The 23489-nt window shown below is 48.4% G+C and overlaps 1 pseudogene; it reads left to right on the top strand.

Moving 5' to 3' along the window:
• Window positions 1–17389: 17389 nt before the first annotated feature.
• Window positions 17390–17604, top strand: LOC132680010 (U2 spliceosomal RNA; annotated as a pseudogene).
• Window positions 17605–23489: the final 5885 nt, after the last annotated feature.

The raw sequence follows: 23489 nt of genomic DNA, 5'->3' as shown, positions 1-23489 counted from the left end.
CTAAAAGAGGATCAACAAAAGTTTAGGGCAATGACAATGAGCAGTTCCAAGCTGCAGACCCAGACAGTGCTAGAGGATCCTTCAAACTTTTTGAAGGAGGCCTTTAGAGACATCCTAAAGCAACTCATCTCTTTTTCCATCTAGAAATTCAGAGATTGGTCTTCAAAAGCTCTGCAGCATAATCCTGATTCTCCTGAGCATCTCTCTGGCTGTCCTCTACACACAAAGCCACCTGCTGTCTCTGCTCTCGCCCCCGTGTCCCCACCCCCACTGATGCTCCTCTCCGGTTTGACACAAGGCTTGATGAAAAGATGAGAGTCTCCTTTGTGGACATGAGAATTTTGTTCCGACAAAAGCTGGCAGAATCCTCCTTGGATGTGTTGACAGCATTTTTATCACCTAGACATCCTCTAAAAAACTTGAACATGCCTAGCTTTTAATTGCCTTTCCCACCCACACAGAAGCTCTTTGGAGCATTAATCTGGGCTGTTTAGTACTTTCTGATTGCAACTCTACTGATGTAAACAGAACCACAGCTTTTTGTCAAGATGAGAGGAGACTTGAAATTTCTTGTTCTTCTCTGGTAGGAATTTCTCAAGAATCTATCACCAAAGAGCCCATCCACTTCATAATTATACGGGATATACAAATATCACAAAGAAGAGTTCTAACTACAAAGATGAGGCCAGAAATAGAAGAAGAGGGGAGGGAGGAAAAGCTTATGGGAAAAATAGTTGTGGGATGGGATCAATGCCAATGTCCTCCTAAATAAGAGGAGGGTTGAAGGGAGCAAGCATGCATGTTGTGCATGGCCTGTGCATCAGCCACTGGGTCACCGCGAACTGCAATCAAGGAGACTCTGACCCAAGCTAATACCACCCACGCAGGTGGCTGAGAGAGAGAGAGGCCATTTGCAGCCACATTGGCAACTCTTGTAGGGACGGAAAACGTCACATTCTCCTTGTCACAATTATGCCAGGGTACAGTCATCATGCTTGTGGTGGGAACAGACTTTCCTCATATTGAGATGGGACTTGCCTCTGGGGGAAACAAGGTCAACGCTCGCCTTGGTGACGTTGCTTGCTCCTTGGATAACCCAGGGGGAGGATCAGCTGTGGCTATCATGGGTAGGAAGTTGAATGGAATCAGAGTCCCCACTATCATCCTCAGCAAAGGGGCCAGAGAACATCAGTGAGCTCCCGGCCAAACCCTAGGTGCCCACGTTTACACAAGAGATGGAGGGAGCCTTTCCCCATTGGCATGCAGGGGCCACACCGAGGGAGAAGAGCCATGCCTGGAAGGAACTGACACACCAACCCACACCACCCCGAATACAGTCCTAACCACACACTTGTGAAACAAGCACGTCATCCTCACCTCCGTTTCCCTACCTTCCATGGACCTGGCTGCATTCTGATCCACTACTGTCGGCATTCTAGAGCTCAGTGAGAGGAGCGAACTGTTTGAGGGGAATGGTGGGGCTCTGGACGCTTAAAAGAAAGCCTTTGGGGGTGAGGTGAAGAAGGGTTTAGAGGAAGAAAAGAGGAGAGAGAGATTCCACATGGGAAATGTACCTCTTCCTCATTAGTTTCTCTAAGACGTCATACACTCAGAGTTCAGTTGATCAAGTTCAATATGCCAGCTTTAGTCATGGATCCATGCAAGGCGTCTCTTTTGTTTGTTTCATTTTTTAATCTTCAAATCCATAATCTATCCTGTACAACCTGCTGCCTTTGCAGACAGGATGCAAACAGTGGATGTCTACTGGAGGCAATCATTGAAGTTCATGGATTCCTCACCACACCTTCAGAAGGACTTTTTGCTCTAATGCTTATTAGATGCTGTGAACCCAGCAGCTCTCTGATAGACTCCTGCACCAGTTTCCCACCTCCTCCATAAAAAAAAAAAACAACCCTCATAAACCCCAGTCCTATCCCTTCATTGTTCTTTGAACTACACAGAGACTGGGATGGTGATTATGGCAGTAACAATCACAACGACTAATAAGAACGCCCCATGTGCTACTAAATAACTTCCATATATTCCATTTTCACAATAATCTCAAAACTCAATGGGATATTTCTATCCCGTTGCACAAACCAAGAAACCAGTGCGTAACGATTAACCTGCTCAAGGATTTTCACTCAAGTGTGTCTGCTTCTTCTGAAACCCATCTTAAGCTCCAGAGAATGCTGGCGACAACGGATGAGCTAGAGTGTGCATGCAGAGAGCAGAGACAGCAGGAACTCACTTCTTTTTGTCTCCTAGAGCGCCAAACACAGGGCTTCTCACATCATAGGAACTTGTATGTTTAGTAAGCTGAGTTGAATTATGTGGCTCAGGAAAACCTTCCTGGATTCTTCCCCAGGACAATGAAACATGAGTTTCAAGAGCTGCAGCGGCATGTATCTGAGGTTCTTGAATGAGGGAGGTGGGTGGATTATTCAGAGTTTGTTGCAAAATATCTAGTAGGCAGCTTAGGCCTTATATGTATTTAGAGCAAAAGCATGCAATTGTGCTACGTGCTGATCTGCGTTCTTTCTGCCATATTTATACTGCAACACCTGTAATTTTCAGATGTAAAGAGACTTCTCTCTGAGTCCTTGAGTGTTCTCACAGACCAACAACAGTAAGTCTAACCACATTGAAACTGTCTATTTTGAGAAGTTAATGAGTTTAAGCTCCTTGTCTTCCACTGGTTTGGCAGGTGCATTATTATTATTTTGTAGTCTCTAGATGATCTCAGCAAAGAGTCCAGTTAGACACCAAATGTCGTCTTTTTTTAATGTTTACTTATTTTGAGAGAGACGGAGTGTGAGCAAGGGAGGGGCAGAGAGAGAGGGAGAGACAGAATCCCGAGCAGGCCCCGGGCTGTCAGCGCGAGCCCAACTCAAGACTCGATCCCACGAACCATGAGATCATGACCTGAGCCGAAATCCAGAGTCAGACACTTAACCAACTGCGTCACCCAGGCATCCCAACACCAAACCTGATCTTGATGGGAACTCCGATTCTAAGGTTTAGGGTGTTTGTTTTACGTTATTACTAAGGTTCTGGGATAAACTGGAGAAGTGGACGGGAATCGACGATCAGGAACTTTGGGAGCAGGGGAGTCCTCATCCCGTATACTTATTAATCATTGGCTTAAGTGGGACTCATCCTGGGTTGGCCATGTGACCCAAGTCTGGCCCATGAGAGCCCTGCATCCCTCGGCCACTTAACTGATTCAGGGTCACCTTCCACTTTCAGGCTTAGAACTGCAGAGTCCCCGGGGTGGCCACCATGGGGCCAGATGATGAACTGCAGAACAGCAGGGGTGGGGGGCAGGGGGAACAAGTCCCTGTGAGGTGAACTCTGACCAAGGGAACAAGTAATTGAAAGAGCCAAATAGACTAACCTGCACTCCTTCCTGTCTTCCATGGGTGACTGTAAATGGTAGCTCTTCCCTGCAATTCTTTGGAGAAGTCCCATGTGCTGAACAAATGCGCCTACTAGGTTACCTGCTCTGTCCCTTCTCAGCCTCTCGAGGTCATATCCGGTGTGATTATGAGTTGCGCCATGTTGTTTCTCTCTTTTCTTCCCCGCTGCCCCCTTCCTCCTCGCTCTCACCACTCCAGCCTCTACATTTCTCAAATAACATCCATGATTTCATCTTTGCTCCAGCCTTGCTTTCCAGAGAACCCGGAAACCCTCTTCATTACCTCGTTTGGTATTTAGCCAAGTGTTTGATCAAGTCCCGACTTTCCAAATCCTTAAGGGATCTGGAAGTGATCCCTCTTCCTCTTCCCAGAGGAAGGAGGACCACAACGTGTACTCAATTTTCGTATCAGTCACACAAAATTTTTAAAAAAGGAAACGAGGTAGGGGTGCCTGGGTGGCTCAGTAGGTTAAGTGTTCGACTTCAGCTCAGGTCATGATCTCACGGTTCCTGAGTTCTAGCCCCACATCGGGTTCTGTGCTGACAGCTCAGAGCCTGGAACTTGCTTTGGCTTCTGTGTCTCCCTCTCTCTCTCTGCCCCTTGCCTGCTCACACACTCTCTCTCTCTCTCTCTCTCTCTCTCTCTCTCTCTCAAAAATAGATAAACAATTAAAAAAACTAAAAAAAAAAAAAAAAAGGAAATGAGGCAGCAATGTAAAATCTTATAGCTACTCACTGAAACCTTTCTCTGTAAGGCAGTATTATCACCCCATTTCGCAGGTGACAAAACTGAGACTCAGAGATGTTTCAGAACTTAAGGGATGGAAATGGAACTCATTTCTCATTTTCTGAATTCTCATTCACTTCTGGTACCTCTCGGGACCAGGTCTTAAATCCCCTACCGAGTGAAAGCTGCCGGGAGAGAGCAATGGGGTCTCCTTGCCTGTGGCCAGCATGCACTTGGGCAGAATTTGGTACAAGTGAGATGGCCGCAGGCCCCACCTGTGCTGAGCCCTTCCTCTCTTCTGCTCCAAGATCTGAACCTCAGCCTTGAATTTCCTCCAGGGGAAAAATGGCGCCACGTCAACTCTTCCCAGGGGTCTGTCAGAGCAAGAAGCCAGAGTGTTTGCAGGTTTATGGAAGGGCTCACAAAACTGAAATCCAGTTTTCTCTCTCTCACAGCCCGCTCTTTTTAGACAAGAGATTAGCAGGCTGTCCTTTGTTGCCTCTTCTCTTCCTTGGTACCCCATTGACTTCTGATCATTTCACTGTCAGCTCTGGGCAAGAGAGGAGAGACGCCACACCAGGTTGCTATTTATAGATGTTGCTGTTAAAGTTCTCACAGGAGAGAGATGCTTGCCTTATGTGTGAATTTCCTTATCCCACTGCTACTCGGGAGTTTGGTCCCAGACCAGCAGCATCAGCGGCATCTGGGAATTTGTTAAAAATGCAGAATCTCAAGTCTTACTTCCGACCCACTAGACCACAGTCTCTGTTGGGGGGGTCCAGGAATCTGTGTTTTCATAGCCACGCCAGGGGACTCTCATGTGCGTTAAAGTGGGAAAATCACTGCTTTCACCAATTTCCCTCTTCCCCCTCCTGAGTACAAATACTGAGGATTGGTTAAATTGCCCACATGGCTCCTCCATATGATAGAGAGGCAGCTTGTAGGGCGGACAGCAATGGACCTTGGAATCCAGCAGAGAGGACCTCACTCCTCTCTCCCTCTATCTGTCTGACTGTGACCGTGAACTGATCTTACAGAGCCTCGGACTCCTTATTGATAACATGGAGAAGATCGTAACCACTTTACAGAATTATTGTAAGCATTAAAGGGGACAGTGAGATGCTAGGAGTCCAACAAATGCTTATCGTGGTGGTAAATCCTCATCATCACCATCTCCCCTGTAGTGCTGAGTGTGGGGTATGTTTTAAACACTTGCTATGTCTTTTGGCTACCCGGCACATTTGGGGTGGGGGGGGCATGATTTTATTATATCTCACTTCTTTTAATTTGTTCCCGGTATCTTTTGAACTCCACTGCTAATTTGGGGAAATAACCAGCGGTGACAGTTAGTTTTACGTGTCACCTTGGCTAGGCTCTGGTACTCGGTTATTCAATCGAACGCTTATCAAGGCATCACTGTGGAGGTATTTTACAGACGTGCTTAACATCTAGAATCAGTTGACCTTAAGTAAAGGAGATTATCTTTGATAGAATGAGTGATCCTCACCTAGTCAACGGAAAGTCCTTAAAAGCAAAACTGAAGTTTCCCTGAGGAGGAAAAACTTCTACGTCAAGACTGCTGTACCAGCACCTGCCTGGAAGTTCCCAGCCTGCTAGACCGCCCCAAGGATTTCAGACTTGCCAGCCCCCACAATCACATAAGCCAATGCTTTCCGATAAATCTCATATTCCAGCCTTCTGAATTCTGCCCATAGAGGGTAAAACTCAGAAATCTCAGTTCCCCGGCCTCCGTTGCTGCTGAGGCACAGGCACACAACCTCTATGCCAACTCTTGGACTCACCTGTCTGAGATTTGATTTCAGAAATGAGCCATAGAAAGAAGGAGGCTACATCCAGAACCATCCACAGGATGGTGGCAGGGGCATCTGGCTTTCAGGGTCGGTAACCATGGGAGCCATGGGTACATGGGTACCCCAAGAAGTTGCCTCGGTGGTGGGTGGGGATTCCTTGAATGCCAGAGGCGGTGATGTCCTTATCAGGTCAATTCTGCATTGTGATTCTGGAAGTTTAACCTTGAGCGTGATTCTCTAGCCTTCCTGACACTGTTGGGAGCTACAGTAATGTGTTTTTAATAAACACCTTTTCGACTTAGTCAGGGTCAGCTTTTCACCATCAGACACCTGACTTATCCAGACATTGGGACCAGAAGTTGTTGCCAGCTACAGAACCTTGGGGAGGAAAGTGACTTTGACTATCTGACCCAGGAATGGCACTGGAGAGCCAGCCAGCGTGAAGGAATGAGACCCGGAGGTCCAAGCCACGAGTCTTAAAAACGGTGACCTCAGTCATTTCCTGGGGTCGCCCTGAAGAACACACTGAAGACAAAGTTCACAGGGATCTGACTGTGCTGCCATTAAATGGTATGAAAAGTGTGAGGAATTCGGGGCCAGTGGGGATAACCTGTCTGCTTCTCGCTACACTCAACAGCTTGACAAGAGGAGCACCAAACCCTACTACCCTGCCCTTATTAGCACAGTGTTCTCTTCCTTCCTCGTATGGAGACGCTCTCCCTGCCCTACTTTTGAGGCCTTGGAATGCCCCACCCACTGAAGTTACTCTGTTGGGGAACTCCAAATCTCTCCAAGTCCCCTTCACCCTCTGCCACCCCCAAAGATTGTCTTAAGACCTATAAGGAGAATCAGACCCCAACAGTCACAGAAGGCCAACCACAAAGTCAAACCTGGGAAGAAAAGTCATCCACATTAAAAGAATTGCAAGAAGTTGCTAATTTATGCCAGAAAGAAGCAGGGAGGCGTGTGTGGAAATTAACTCGGAAGACCAGGGAGGGAGGACCATCACGTGAATAGGCTGCATTTGTCAATAGGAGTGCTCTGACCAGAGATTTTGTGTTCGACAGGCTATCTTGAGCAATGGGTTGCAGTTCTAATCACTCTTTGTAATTGATCGGTTGACTTAATCCTGGATTCGTTGACAACCAACATAAAACGGAGTTCCAGAAATCCCATGGCATAATGTCGGACAACAACTCCTAAGCCTGGCTGCACATTAGAAGCACCCAAGGTGCTTTTCAAAATAGTGAGGCCATGGTTGCCGCCCAGACCAATTAAATCGGAATCCCCGTGGATCCGGCCCAGCCATCAGTATTTTTTCAGAGCTCCTCAGCTGATTAAAATGCATACCCAAGGTTGTGAAGCTCTGATGTAGAGGAAAGAGCTATAAGTGTTGGACTGGATTAATTCTGCACCTTGAAAGGACCCTGAAGATACTCTCCTTGCCAAGGTATTGAGAATTACATTCGTAAGGAAAGAATCAGAGTCTTTGGAAGGTGCCACTGTCGCTCTTACCTGAGTAAGATTGGATGTGCTAGTGGGAGAGACTGCATTAAAATGGGCTCCCTAATGGCAGGGGGGTTGAAGGGATACAGAGCTGGCACAAGCTACTAGAAGATGCTTCAGGGTTACAGCAGTCAGCAGAGAGGCTGGGGTACCACTCACGGTAGTGTGACCAAAGAGATTTTTGGAGTAGCCAAGCGATCGTGGGGTCTATGGATTCAAATAGGCGGGCAGCTACGATCCTATTTGACATTATAACCCCAAACTTTTAGCTTGGCCAACTGGAGCTTAACTTGAGCCACCGGAGAAGTTCCCAGGTCCGAGTTATTTAGAGACTCAGGGCCCTTTGATAATGTGATAATATCAAACGCATGTGCATTATAGGGGGCGCCTGGTGGCTTAGTCGGTTAAGCACCAACTTCAGCTCAGGTCATGATCTCACGATTCGTGGGTTCGAGCCCCATGTCAGGCTCTCTGCTGACAGCTCAGAGCCTGGAACCTGCTTCAGTTTCCGTGTGTGTGTCTCTCTCTCTACCCCGCTCACACTCACACTCTGTAAATATTTACATTATTTAATGTAAATAAACATTAAAAAATAAAAGAAAGAAAGGCACGTACATTATGTTTTATACCTTATTACTGTCTTCTTCTGGTTGCACTGGACAGTTTAGTGAGAAAGGTACTAAGCTCCATTAATGCCCTCTTGCCAGAAAGTACCTCTTCTTCCCCAGTTTGAAGAGGCTCTTCTTGTCTTGCTTGACACCCTGTGATGATGTCACCTAAAGAGGTTACTTTCATGCCAAAATCCAAACCTCAAGTCCCCCACGTGCTTTGCAATCACCACTTCCCAGAGGGACCTGTGGTCATTCCCCAGAATAACTATGTTCTGGGAAAAGGGAAATCATCAGACCATTTGAGGAGAATTGGACACCTACCCTGAGGGACCCAGGACTCCACGATGGTTTTTCGGAACCAGAAAGAACCAGTCCGTCCCAGTCAGCCTGCTGATATCTTACACACTTCTATCTTGGCACATAATGGTTAATTTCCCAGTTCCTGAATATATAGTTGGAATACACATATTTATCAAGAAGAAGCCCCACAATGACTCTCCGACCTTCGATGCAAGGTAATTGTAGTAAGAAGGGCCATGAGGGAGGTCCCAGAGCTTCTCCTGCCTTCCAAAATTATGAACCAAAAACCAAGTCTACGTCTATGAGAGGATTAACAAAATCAGTTAACATGAATTAAAAATTAATATTAAAAAATTCAAATATGTGGAAGATGTAGGGGTATTGATTCTACTGTATCCCCCATTTAACTCACCAACTTAACAACGAATTTACAGATTTAAAAATGGGTCTTGGATAAAGACAAGTTATCATAGGCTTAGTTGGGAGAGGACCCCAACTGTAACTACTGTTCAAACATAGATCTTTAATGAGCCAATAAACATAGTTTCTGGAACTGTAGCTGTTCATCTAGTGGGGGGAAAATGTTCCCTATCCTAATAAACAGAGAAAAACCAGAAGTGGTTTGTTTTCACTTGGAAGGGACAGCAGTCTACCTTCATCATTTGCCTCAGGGCTGTGTCAACTTTCTCGCTCTGGAACATAATTTAGTCTATAGGGATCTTGCTTGTTTTGCCATCCTGCAAGACATCATATCCTCCACTGATAATATCATGCTTCTAGAATCTAAAAAAGCAGGAGGTAGATAGTGTTCCAGAGGCTTTGCTGACACATGCATGCCAGAAGGTGAGAGAGAAATCTCATGAGAGTACTAGATCCTGACACCTGGGTGAAGTTTCTGGGGATACGGTAATCTGGGAAATGATGCGACAGCTCCTTTGAGGTGAAAGGCAAGTAGTTGTACCCAACACTAAGAACCAGGCATAATATTCATTGGGCTTCCTTTTGTTTAGGAGGAAATATGCTACGATGGGATGCGTTTCTCCAACTTATTAACCAAGTGACCCAAAAGGCTACCAGCTTTGAGTGAGGCCCAGGGCAAGAATCGGCTCTCCAGCTAATGCCAGCTGTGTGTAAGAAGCTCGGTGTCTCTTAGAGCTAATGGCCCAGAAGATCCAACCGTGCTCACCCTGGGTATGGTGGACCGAGATGCCATGTAAAGCATCAACCAATAGGATAATTCTAGTGCAAGCCCAAGAGCTTAAGAGAAGAACCAAGTCTTCTTCCCAGACAACTATTTGCCTTTTGGGAAACAATACTTGTCTCGCTTCTGAGCTTTAGTAGAGACCGAACGCATGACTGAATGGCCCCAAGTATCATTATGTCTGAACTTCCCATGAATAATTGGATATTATCTGTTATACCAAGCTGTAAAAGCAGGCACAGTAGACGTGGTGGCTTTGAAGGACAATAAGAAGGAAAAACGCCCAGAGGAAAGAACTTCAAGTTATCTACTTTTCCTGGAAGGAAAGACGGCCAGGGGAATGCATCCATCCCGATCCCTGGTCTATGGCTAATGGTTTGGCTAATTGGCCAGAAATTCAGAAGGGACAACAGTAGAGGATCAGTGTCAAGCAAATTCGTTGGGGGGGGGGGGGGGATGTTGGAATGGGCCTCTTAGAATGGGTGAGGTGTGTGGTGATGTTGTGTCTCATGTGAATAGTTGAAAAAGGCTCTTCTGGGGAGGAGGTTTTCAAAAGCAAGACGGCTAATCTGACTATGGCTATCAATCACCTCTGCCACCCTACTGGGCTCTCAAAGGGACCGTATTGTTACCGACTCAGATCATACGTGAGCTCGACAACAGAGACTCCCTCTTACCAAGCTAACCTGGCTACCGCCACTACTGTTTCCCCACTTGCCAGCAGCAAAGACCATTGCTGGGCACCTGATATGGCACCTACTCGACCAGAATAGCCAGGTGCCCCGTGGTAGGTTGTTTGCGCTGGCCCCCTTCCATCTTGAAGGGGACAATGATTTGCCCTCAGGTAACAAAAGCCCACTCTGGATTTGAATTTGCCTTCCATGTTTCTTCCAGCGACGTCATCAGTAGACTTACTGAATGCCCCCACAACGAGGTGTTCCACACCACACCGCATCCCAGCAAGGGATTTATTTTAGAGTGAAAGAAATAAGGATGCAAGATGGAAAATACAGCATTCGCTGGTCTTACAGGTTAAAACGTTTAATAAGGACTCAGTGACAGTGTTGGCTGGAGAAATCCCCTTGCAAGGTTGGGCTGCTGATCTGTTGATTGAGTCTATGCTTTGCGCTAGAAACCAGCATACGGGGCTGGGTGTTGCACAGGCAGAATACATGGCTCTAGGCAACCAGGTGGGTAGTTGGATGGCATCTCTTGTTACGACACCTAACCACCCACTTGCAAATGCTTTTATTTCCTACGTATTGGTTGTTCTGTATTTCTTTTCCCAGACCCCCCTCCCACTTCCTGCCCTGCTATAGCCCTTCAGACTGTCTCTCTGGGCCTCCCACACTGGATAGTCTCTGGATCACCCAAGGGACAGCACAAGCAGCTCAGTGGAAGCCAGAGGAAAGAGGGAGCAGCGTACTTCTTCCCCCACTCTCTCCAAGCTTTGGTGTTGTGTCTGCTCAGGGCTACTTTTCCCCACAATATGGCTGTTGCCTGGTGATCCCACCTCAGCTCCACACTCCCTGGGCTCAGGTATACCCTTTCCTCCCCTCACCCCTTCAAGCCAAGGGGTGGTACCTGCTTTCTGCTCTGTGTTAGTCTCTGTGTGCCTCGACATCCTGCACCAGGCCCCCTAACCCTACCTTCCTTCTATAACTGGTTCCCCACCAAAGTCTCTTCCCTTTCTAAATCAAGGGAGTTGAACTCAGTTTCCTGCTGGAGTCCCGATGGATATATTATTTCTGCCACTGCTGTCTGTTGGCTTTCAGGGCTAACGCCCAAGAAGGAAGACGAGAGAATGGTGCCATTGTATTGAGGACTGCGGCTGCCACCTGTCCATGTCAATGCCTTCGTGCCACTTGGTGAACAGGCATAAAGAGGGTTGGCAGTAGGCTGCAGTGACAGGTGCTGTTATATAAATAACAGGCCTGGGAGCAATAGTGCCTACATGACAGGGAGGGGAACACCTGGTGAAGTCAGGCCCAGTATTTAAAACAAAAAAAGGTAATGGAAGGCTTCGACACCCCCACCCAAGGAAGACCACAAGGACTCCGCTTCCTCAGAAGTCGCGGTTTGGGGCACCTCACTCGCTGGGGTCAAGAACTCTGTCCGGTTGAGATGCCGCTAAAGAGAAAGGGCGCGTGGAATCGGCGCTAGAGGGAGGACGGCAAAGACACCAACGAAGGCGCCTGAACGTGGTCGGCGACAACAAAGGCTGCAGCGGCCACCCACGTTTCCTTCCGTGCGTGCGTGTGTCTCACTTCTTTTTTTCCCCCTTACCTATTCCGCTACTGTTTCTGTCACTTATTCCGTGGGTAACGGAGGATCAGAATGGCACTCTCAGGGGACTCAGAGGAGGAAGACGTATTACCCGGAAGGAATATGGCTTCGGAACCGGATGCAGTGGCTGACGTCGGTTTGAACTGACTGCCTGACCTCTAGATTTCTCGTTCTATAGAGAATGATTCTTCCTTATTCTTTTTTTAATGTTTATTTATGCTTGAGAGAGAGAGAGAGAGAGAGAGAGAGAGAGAGAAGAGCAGGCACGTGAGCAGGGGAGGGGCAGAGAAAGAGGGAGACACGGAATCTGAAGCAGCCTCCAGGCTCTGAGCTGTCGGCCCAGAGCCCTACCCGGGGCTCGAACTCACGAGCCACGAGATCATGACCTGAGCCAAAGTGGGACGCTTAACCCACTGGGCCACCCAGGCGCCCCCATGCTCCCTTCTTCTTTAAGCTACTTGAAGCTCAGAAAGTTGCTGAAGCCCAAACCCATTTCGGCGGATACACGTGTGCTCCGCGAAAGGAGTGCTCTTGCACACTGTCTACTTAGCACAGTGCTTGGCAGTGTGCCCTCCCCACTCCCAAGCTTCCACCGGGGACCCTGATACAAGGTGGGTTGTGGTCACTGCTGTCAGCTCTGCCATGGAAGGGGTCGGCGGGGGCTGCAGTGCAAAGAGGGGCTTCCCAGTGGTGACGGCCAGGGGTGCATGTGTAGCCTGATCACGGGGAAGGCTCATGCTGCGGGGCAGACCTCTGGGGCAGCCAAGGCCAACCTGCAGTGTGGACCAAGTGAGCCATCTTGGGCACCAGCCCTGAGAGACGGGGTGTGGATAGTGGCAGCTGAGCAGGTAAGGGGGTAGGGCAGTCACTTACGTTTATGTTTTTACTTCTTCCTCTGTCGTAGGGATGGCCCCATGCACGGAAAATCAGACGCAAAGCCAGATGAAAGAGAAACCGAATTGACGCCATTAACTGGCTTCCCCCTGCCCTTGGGGCAGGTAGAAAATAATGCTTTGCTAGGAGCCAAGGGCTTGACTTCAGATGCTTTGATCAAATTTGATTTTCAAGGCAGATGAGAAATGGTGCCTCGGTTAGAGGCAGCCGGTGTCCCACCGAGCTGCTCCTTACCTGGCCAGTGCAACGGTCCCCCAGCGCTGTGAGTGGGGGGCGACTGATGGCTCACAGCCGTTCCCTTCTCCAGAGAGTCATCTTTGACCCGGGGAGCCACCTCCCCCAGGAAAGCCTGGGAGGCTCTGCCCTCCCAGGGGCAGCCCACAGCTAGCGGGGACTAATATGTGTGTGTAGAGGCCAAAGGCCTTAAGGAGGAGAAATTCATGCCTCCAAGTTCTGCTGAGACAAGACTTCAGCTGAACCCTCACGTTTGCCCGGCTTCCTCCCTGCCCCATCCTGATTCCCCTGCCCCCTCGTGGCCTCCAGTAAACCCCTGTCTAAGGCAATGTCTCTGTGGCTGTCAGATGCAGGGGACTCTGCAGAACAGAACTTGTGGCTGGAAATAGGCTGCCGCCCTGACCTCTTGTCAACGTTTCTGCCTGCTCAGCTCTGTGGGTGTTTGGGAAGACGGGTAACCTGGTTTGATAAGCAGGCCGAAGGCCCAGAGAAAATCCAGCGTAAACCCGCCCGCTGCCAGCCTCGCTCAGACCACTCTCCCGCAAGTCTGGAGAAACCGGGTGAGCTCATTAGGTCCATCTGCGACACCTTCCAGCACCTTCCAGTGAGTATTTTTAGCTACATGGCACCTACCGTCTCCCTGGGTACCTTGAGTGAGGTCTATGAGTCACCTGCAGCATCGGCGAGATGTGCCAAAGGGCATCATCGTTATATTTAGCTGGGACTTTTTTTTTTTTAATATTAAGGTGGGCAGAAAAAAAAATTAAGTTTCATGGTTACAGCGTGTGCTGTGCAACTCACAGTCGGGAACCCCGGGGGCCAGAGGGCCCTGGCTGGGGTGGCTCCTGTTGTCTAAGACCAGCAGACCCCGGGGCAGGTGGAGGACAAAAACCAGGTGGCTCCATGCAGTTCTGGGGGAGGGGGGGCGGGGGAGGCAGGGGGGTCACCGTGGGCGCCCAAAGTGCAGGGACCGTCTCCAGGGTAAATGCGTAGGAGAGCAGAAAGGGCTGGCATCTGGGGGTCTGAAGACCATCATTCAGGTCCTAGCTTTGACCTTTACTCATTACATTTCCTCGAGCCACTTACCCTTCCTCTTCCCACTTGCTTTTCCTTTCCCGTAAAATAAAAATAATGCCCGCCCCCCCCCAGGGTCTCTGGAGAGTGTCACGGGAGGGGGGAGTATGCGAAAGGGGCTTTATAAACTGTAAAGTGCTGGGCGGAACAGCAGCTGTGAGGGGGGTGACTAAAAGAGGCAGCTGGCAGGCTCCAGGATTCCCTCCCCCACCGAGACAGGGCTGGATGACCAGCAGGCCAGGGAAAACTCCCTCCACGCTGTCCTGGGAGAGGAAGATCCTGGGGGGGTGGGGGGGAGGAAGGACTTTGGTCATGGCAATTGGTTCTCACGAGCTCCTCCACGAAGGGGATGTTTAGGGGTGTTTGATGCTGTTTCGGTGTGGGCAGCTGCATGCTCAGATGGGCTGGAGTCGATCGACGTGCTGATGGTGGAAAAGATGAATTCCGGGCCTGCTCCGCTGTCGAGATCCCACTCTGTGACCGCACAGTCTCAAACACGCTGCCTGCCAGCAAAGCGTGGACGCCAACTGCCTTCGGCAGCGGCAGCGGGAGGGGGGGCGCCGGGGAGCTGCTCCCGGGTGCTCTGGTCTCACACTTCCCTTCTCGAAGCTGGCTGCTGGAGGAGAGAATTTTGCCCGTCTTGCGCACCGTCAGTAAGTGAGAAGGTGTTTGCATTTCTCAAGTCCTGTGAATCACGCCGGGGAAGTGGACCCAAAGCAATCCTTTCTTTCGGTGAGCTCTCAGAGACCTGGGTTTCACGTGTAGCCTCTTCCGGGGACCCGGCCTCATGCTAGGGACGCGGGCAGGGTTGCAATAGACGGTAGCAGTCTGGTTCTTACTCACAAACCACGAGGCAGAGAGAACTGGCCGGGGAGTTAAAGGGACCCTGGCCAGGTTACTTAACCTGTCTGTGACTGCTTTCTTCATCTCGAAAGTGGGAGTTCCGAAGATCGTTATAAGGATGAAATGAGAAAACAGGTAAGTAGGTGGTACATTACCAGGCACAGAGAACCATTTATGACAATGTCATTGGGGAATATTGAACCTTTAAATGAGGTAGCTGGTTTCCCCAAAATGTCCCTCCTGCCACCAATGGCCATGCCTCTCAGTATACATCCCCTTAGATCAGAGGAAGCCTTGAAGCCTCCATGACTGAGTCTCTTGGAAAGTTTACCTCGGAGACAGTTGCCCTCTGGCTCCGGTGCCACGAGAAGCCCCCGAGTCACGTGGAGAAGCCATGTGTGGGCACGCAGATTGACAGCCGCAGCCGAGCTCCCAGCCAGCAGCCTGAACCAACCACCAGCCATGAGCATGAGCCATCTTGAAGACCCCAGTCACCATCTGACAGGAATGGTTTGAGAGACTCTAAGTAGAAACTGCTCAGCTGAGCCCAATTCAACCCACAGACTAGTGAGTGATAAGAAATCGTCGTTTAAGCCACTGGATTTCACAGCGTTTGGTTATATGGGTAACCCTTGTGGCCCAGCAGCCCTGGCCAGAGGGGACAGGGGCAGAGTGGACACCTGAGTCCATGGTGCCCAGCCCACGGGAGGAGAGCTGGGGGCAGGTTTTAGAGAAGGGGGAGAGGTAGGGCAAATACCCCTAAATAATTCCACCATACCCTGAAAATTGTTTGACTGTAAGCATCTGGTGGGCCAGTATCTTCCACGGCTAACTGGAAAGGTGATCTAGAAGCTGTAATCAGCAAGCATTTTCTTTACTGTTTGTTTATCTTAGAGGGAGAGAGCGTGCGCATGCAAGCAGGGAGAGGGGCGGAGAGAGAGAGAGAGACACACACACACAGAATCTGAAGCAGGCTCCAGGCTCTGAGCACAGAGCCTGACGTGGGACTCGAGCCCACAAACCACCGTGAGATCACGACCTGAGCCAAAGTCGGATGCTCAACCGACTGAGCCACCCAGGTGCCCCAGCAAGCATTTTGATGGAAAAGTTGAAGTTTTGCTGAAAAGAAAAGAGCCTGCTTGTCGGGCAGCAGCCCTTTCCTCTGGGCAGAACAAGGAAACAGCCAGTTACCAGCTCAGGGCTTAGCATAGGCTAAGTCATTTCCCCGCATGCCAGGCACATGAGATGGACATTATTAGCCCATTTCATATATGGTGAGAAGGGCTCAGAATAAGCCACCCGGCTACTCACAGTGCTTTCTTTGCTAAGAAAGAGGCCACAAGAGAACCCATGAGCAACCAATGCCCAGGCTTAGTTAAAAACAAACAAAAAAACAAGCCTGAATCTCTCCCAATAATTAAATAATACTTTACAGCATCCACAGTTCTGTCCCTAAGACTTGAGCAGAGGAGAACCATGGACTGGAAGACATTGAGGGCAGGATGTTCCTGGCATCTATTTCTTTGATGGAAGCTTCTGGATTGTTGAGTTAACCTCGAGCCACCCAGTGGCCCATAGGAATCATTGGAGTGAATTCGCATGGAATGCGTCCCGATAACAAATCAAGCCATTCTCTGGGTGCTGAGGAGGGCCAGCTGGGAGCAGATAGGGGGGCACGGGCTGCTCTGGCTGGTGACAGTAGGCCAAGAGAAGCAGCTTCCTCCAGACAACCCCACCCCCCCCCCCACCCCCCGCGGCCCCCTGCTCTCCAGAGAGGAGTGCATTGGCTTTCCTGCTTGCTACTCTCAAAGAGCAGGTACCTCGTTCAGTCCAAACTCTGCCACATACTGGTGATGTAGCCTTGTGTGACCCTAATGTCCCTGTGCCTCAGTTTCCTTATCTGTAAAGCATAGTTAGTGCTTGTCCCAAACAGTAGTTATAAAGACACACATAGCAGGCACTTGGTGAAGGTTTACTATAGCCCATAACCCAAAACCTACCCCCAAAAACGTACGAATGAAAAGGGAAGAGGGGTGGTTGCTACCGTAGGAAAGGGTCAGAAAATGACAGTGCAGTACCTCAGAGAATGAGGCCACCATTTAAAAAAATAGGAAGCGATTGGGGCGCCTGGGTGGCTCAGTCGGTTGAGCGTCCGACTTCGGCTCGGGTCACGATCTCGTGGTCTGTGAGTTCGAACCCCGCGTCGGGCTCTGTGCTGACAGCTCAGAGCCTGGAGCCTGTTTCGGATTCTGTGTCTCCCTCTCTCTGACCCTCCCCCATTCATGCTTTGTCTCTCTCTGTCTCAAAAATAAATAAACGTTAAAAAAAAAATTTTTTTTTAAAAATAGGAAGCGATGAAAGCCGTTAGTAACCGAGAAAAATGCGTGGAAGAGTGAGAAACAGGATCCACGCTGGTATGTTAGATTTGTACCTGGGACAACAGAAGAGAAGGAAATACATCCCTTGGCCCTAGCAGTGGGAGTAATCGCTTCTCGGCCTTTTGGCTAAGATCAAGTGGAGTAGCGGTGGGAGTAGGAAAGTGGGATATGAACTACTGTAACCCTTCTCTGTAATGGAATTTACATTTTTATTAAAAAAAAATTTTTTTTTCATGTCCCCAGGCGTCCCCAAACCAGAGAAACAAGTCAAGGGTCACAGGAGCAGCAATATCGTTCCCTTGGCTTTGGCTCCTACCATGTGGGTGGACTGATTGTGGCACTCGCACAGCCACGCTGTGACGTATGTTGAAGCGCCACTGACGCCCCAGGCACAGAATGCTGAAATCGATTAATAATGTCTGCCATGGGAGCAGAAGCAGAAATAGCGGTAGGTAGGCTCTGCATCTGTCATCCTAGACCTGGAGACTCCAATTTGCCGATGACTTTGTTTTAACTGAGATGTAATTGGCACACAGCAAGGTGCAGTGATCTTAGGTGTTCGGCTCGATAGATTTTGACAGTTGTCTATACTCTTGGAACCGGCACCCAAAACAAGATACAGAACATTTTCATCAGCCCGGCAAGTTCCCTCATGTCCCCCGAGTAACTTTCTCCACCCCCAGCCACACGTCGATTTCCATCCCCACAGATTAGTTTTGGACTGTCCTTGAATTACACAGTGACGACCGTGGATTCTTTTGCTTAGCGTAACGCCTGGGAGGTTCCTTCTCCCTATCACATACACCATTAGTTCTTTCTTGTAACTTGCTGAATGTATTTCATGACACGGAAAATTTCTTTCTCTAGTCTCAAGTTGATGGACATTTGAGTTGTTTTCAGACTGGGGCTTTATAAATAAAATTGTTTACGAACATTCATACGCAGATCGTTTTGTGGACATGTTTTCTTTTGTGGGGGGGGATTGGTAAATGTCTGAGAATGGAACCGTTGGATCACAGGGTAGTTGTAGATACGTTTAGCTTTATAAGAACCTGTCAAACCATTTTCCAAACCGATTCTACCATTTTGCCTTCCCCCCCCCCCCCCAGCAGGTGGTACCATTCTGAGGTGAGCCAGCCGGTGGCATGAAATGGTTTCTCTCGATGGTTTCAATTTCATTTCCCTGATGACTCAAAAACTTGAGACCCGTTTCATATGCTTAATGGCCACTTGTACAGCTTCGTTTGTTAAGGGCTCCTGTGTGTCATTTACCAAGTATTAAAACGGTTCCATCCTTAAAAGGAAGTGTATGGGAAGCTCCTCTGTGGGCTAGGATCTATCTGGCTTCTGTATCGAGGATCGTTCGTTGTTTGGTTGCTATGGAATTCAGAAATTCCCATGCCCATCTGGATTTCTCACCTCTAGTAACCCAGTGCTTTTTTCTTCCTATTTATCTGGCCCACTGAGCTCTCTGTCTCAGGACCTTGCTCTTACTCTGCCCTTGAGGGGCTGCCGTTTTGAATTCTGCCTGCCATCCTGCCACATGACCCTGGGTGCCCTATGGCTTGGTCACCGTCTCACAGGTCCAGCCGTGGCTGGTCCAGCCCTGCCCCCCCCCCCCCCCCCAGCATCCCCTGTCTCAGAGCTGGGCATCTGGACGTGTCCAGTCTGGGAAGTCCGGGGGTTCAATGGTATTGATTCAACACCCATGAGTGGCAGCTGCTAAAGAGACAGGGTGACCCAGTTGTCTGGCTGTCAGGTTTGTTTTACCCCTGATTTAAGTACTTTGTGGGTACTTTCTTCCAAACTGAAAAAAAAGAAAAAGAAAACAATTTGTCACTGCTCTCGGTGGGGAAAAAAGAATGCTGGCAACGGTGAGTAGACAGAATTGCCACCCTCTCCTCTTCTCACAAAAGCCTATTGTCTCTACATCCTGTCACTTTTCCCAACACCCTCCCTATGCATTATTTCCTAATTACAACCAATATCTTAGCTGTAAAGGAGCCTTAATCATGGAAATAGAACTTGCATCTCTCTGGCTGCCTTTACCAGGACAAGTTCATGGCACAATCTCCTGTTGGGTGGTTCATGGGCAAATGAATTAAAGTAAGTTAATAACCAGGGCTTCTCCTACCTTGGCCCCAGCTGCCTGGCACGTCCAGGCTGGAAAGACGATGGACACAGCTGGCAGAGTACCAAGCCCCCAAGCTGTGGGCGGGTCTCCACAAACCTGCTTGTTGATCTGTTTCTAGGATGCATGAGGTTGGGTGTGACGTGGCGTGGCTTAGACTCAGCTTTGTCAAGAACCTGGCTGTGACTTGGGCTGGCTCTTGCTCTCTTCCACCCAATTTTCACCTCTGTAAAATGGAGGTAACAATGCCCGCCTTGTCTATAAAGCATTCAACAAATAACTGAGCCCTGTGCCAGGTGCTGGGGACAGCACTTGAACAGACAGAGGCCATCTCTGGCCTCACGGAGCTGGCACCCCGGTTGGGGAGTCAGACATTAGACTCAGAAAGCTACACGTGATGTGTTCTCTGATGGAGAAGTACAGAGAATGACGGGAGCCCAGAGGATGGGCACACAGAAGAGGTGCAGAAGGTCAGGGAGGACCCCAGCTAAGCAGCCCCCGAAAGAAAGTGGGAACTGATCAGCCAAGGAGCTATGAGAAGAACATTCGGGGCTGGGAAGCACGTGTGTGGAGGAAGGACCTCGGCAAGAGAAGTGCAGAGTGTGTTAAAGAAGTTAAAAGAGGGGCGCCTGGGTGGCTCAGTCGGTTAAGCGTCCGACTTCGGCCTAGGTCACGATCTCACAGTCCGTGAGTTCGAGTCCCGCGTCGGGCTCTGGGTTGATGGCTCGGAGCCTGGAGCCTGCTTCCGATTCTATGTCTCCCTCTCTCTCTGCCCCTCCCCCGTTCATGCTCTGTCTCTGTCTCAAAAATAAATAAAACATTAAAAAAAAAAAAAAAGTTAAAAGACTTTCAACCGACTGAGCCTGGAAGGCACAGAGGGCAGAGGAAAAGGGGGTGCTGGAGAGAACTGAGACTTTGAGACCAATGGAGCAGAGGCCATTGCCCTTACTACATCCTGTTCAAATTCCTGACCCAGAGACCCCATGAGCATAATAATAAGTGCTTCTTGCGTGTCACCAAGCTTTAGAGCAATATATTATGAAGCAAGGGGAGCAAAGTATGTAGGTTATTTTAAAGAAGTTCAGAGGAAAACAAGTTATTCTGACGAAGTTCAGGAAGTCAAAGAGAGCAAAGGACTTGTAATGCTCACAAAGCATTCATCCCGCCTGCCCTATGTCCCAAGCATTCACGGTGGTGTCCCAAAGGGCCATCAAACTTCAGCTTGGTACAGACACGAAGTCTAATTTTAATGATGTTTCTCTCACAGATACCAGAGAATCCAACGTAGGCCCTGACAACTCATCAAAGTCTCTGCTCTCCACTCTCTAGTACCCTAAAACTCCTGCAACTTTCTCACTCTTCTGCTCCAACGGAACTCTCTCATCCAGGCCACCCTCTCCTGCCATCGTGGTCTCTTGAACTCCTCTCTACGAATGCATTTGCACCCAACATGCTCCTTTTACATTGTGTAGTCCCGCAGTGCCAAAGCAGCTTTAGGAATTCTTATGATGCCATGGTTCCTTTTCTGTTGATAATCGGCCCATGCATTTTTTATTTTTTTAACGTTTATTTATTTTTGGGAGAGAGAGAGAGAGGGCGAGTGGGGGAGGGCAGAGAGAGAGGGAGACACAGAATCTGAAGCAGGCGCCAGGCTCCGAGCTGTCAGCACAGAGCCCGACGCGGGGCTCGAACTCATGAATCATGAGATCATGACCTGAGCCGAAGTCGGATGTCAACCGACTGAGCCATCCAGGTGCCCCTAGCCCATATATTTTTGCTTTCGATATTTAAAGCTGGAGAAGGGAAAAAACAACCTAAGAAAAAATGGAATCTGTAGAGTCCTCTATCTATAAGGTCATTGAACTTGTAATTAAAGGGGCAAAAAATGCCTTATTAGGAGAAAACTGCAGGCTTACTGGTGAATTCTAGCAAACATTTAAGGAAGAAATATTAACCTTACATAAAGTCTTTCAAAAAATAGAGGAGGAGAGATTTCATTTCATGAGGCTAACGTGGTTCTAATATCAAAAGCTGACCAAAGACGTTATGAAAGAAATACAGACCAATATCCCTCATGAGCCTAGACACAAAAATCCTTAATAAAATATTGCTAAATGAAATCCAACAAAATATAAAAGGAAAAGATATCACGGCCATGTGGAGTTTAGCCCAGGAATGCAAGATTTATTTCACATTCAAAAAGAAATCAATGCAGGGGCACCTGGGTGGCTCTGTTGGTTAGGCATCCGACTTCGGCTCAGGTCGTGATCTCATGGCTCATGAGTTCGAGCCCCGCGTCGGGCTCTGTGCTGACAGCTCGGAGCCTGGCACCTGCTTCGGATTCTGTGTCTCCCTCTCGCTCTGCCCCTCCCCTGCTCATGCTCTGTCTCTGTCCCTCAAAAATAAATAAACGTTGAAAAAAAAATCAAAAAAATAAGAAGTAATCAATGCATATATTAGTTATCTACTGCTGCATAAAGAGATCACCCCCAAAATTTGGCACCGAACCTTTATTTTCTCATTATGTCTGTGGGTGCAGAATCCAGGTGTTCTTTAACCGGGTTCTCTGGCACCGGGTCTCTGACGAGTCTACAGTCAAGGGATGAGCCAGGATGGTAGTCTCATCTGAAGATCTGGGAAAGGATTTGCTTCCCAAATCACCCATGTGGTTATTAGCAAGATTCCATTCCTTATGGGCTGTTGGACACAAGCCCTCAGTTCTTCTCCAGTTATTGGCCTAAGGCCTCCCTCCATTCCATGCCATGTGGACATCTCCACAGTTAGCTCACGATATGGCAGCTGGCTTTCCTCAGAGCGACACGTGGGAGAGGTCACCCAAGATAGAAGCCCCAGTCTTGGAGAGGGAATTACACAAAGGCATGAGTACCAAGAGGAGGGGGTTTCTGGGGGCCATCTTAGAAGCTGCCAATCACATTGTAATTCACCCCGTTAACAGAATAAAAGAGAGGAAATACGCGATCCGGCTCATTAATGAAGAAAAACTATTTGACAAAATTCAATACCCACTCATAATAAAGACTTTCAGCAAATGATGACTAGAAGGCAACTTGCTCAACTTGATAAAGGGCATCCATGCAAAACCTAAAGTTTACATGGTATTTAGTGATGAAAAAGAAATACTTTCCCCCTAGGAGCAAGAATGAGGCAAGGATATTAACTTTTACCCGTTCTATTCACCACTGTTTTAGAAGTCAGAGCAACTTCAATAAAGCAAGAAAAGTCAAAAGGCATAAACCCTGGACAGGAAGAAGTAAATCCACCTCTAGGTGTAAACAATATGATTGTGTATATAGAAAATCCTAAGGGATCTTTGAAAAATTACTAAAATGTGTAAGTGACTTTAGCAAAGCCACAGAATGCAAGGTCAATATATAAGAATCAATTTTATTTGGAGGTGCCTGGGTGGCTCAGTAGGTGAAAACATCCAACTTTGGCTCTGATCATCATCTCACAATATGTGAGTTTGAGCCCCACATCAGTCTCTCTGCTTGTCAGCACAGACCCTACCTCGGGTCCTCTGTCTGCCTCTCCTGTGCTTATGCACCGACCTCTCTCTCTCTCTCTCAAAAATAAACATTAAAAAAATTGTACTTATATATGCTGTCACAAATAACTGGAAAATAAATAATTTTAGGACACCATTTATAATAGTATCAAAAACACATAAAATATTTAGGAATAAATTTAATGAAAGATGTGTGAGACCTCTGCCAAAAAACTACAAAAAAAATTCATAGCAAATGAAAGACGACTGGACTAAAGGAGAAAAGGAATCACATGCTCATTTCAATAAAGGCAGAAACAAATCACTTAATAAATAAATTTCAACTCCTATTTATGATCAAAAATCTATTTTAGGGGTGCCTGGGTGGCTCAGTCAGTTAAGCATCTGACTGACTTCAGCTCAGGTCATGATCTTACAGTTCGTGGGTTCAAGCCCCACATCGGGCTCTGTGCTGACAGCTCAGAGCCTGGCCCCTGCTTTGGATTCCGTGTCTCCCTCTCTCTCTGCCCCTCCTCCGCTCTCTCTCTCTCTCTCTCTCAAAAGAAATAA

This window comes from Panthera onca, chromosome A2 (assembly GCF_046562875.1).
Source record: "Panthera onca isolate mPanOnc1 chromosome A2, mPanOnc1 haplotype 2, whole genome shotgun sequence".
Classification (NCBI taxonomy): domain Eukaryota; kingdom Metazoa; phylum Chordata; class Mammalia; order Carnivora; family Felidae; genus Panthera; species Panthera onca.
This window is presented reverse-complemented; position numbering and strand designations above follow the sequence as displayed.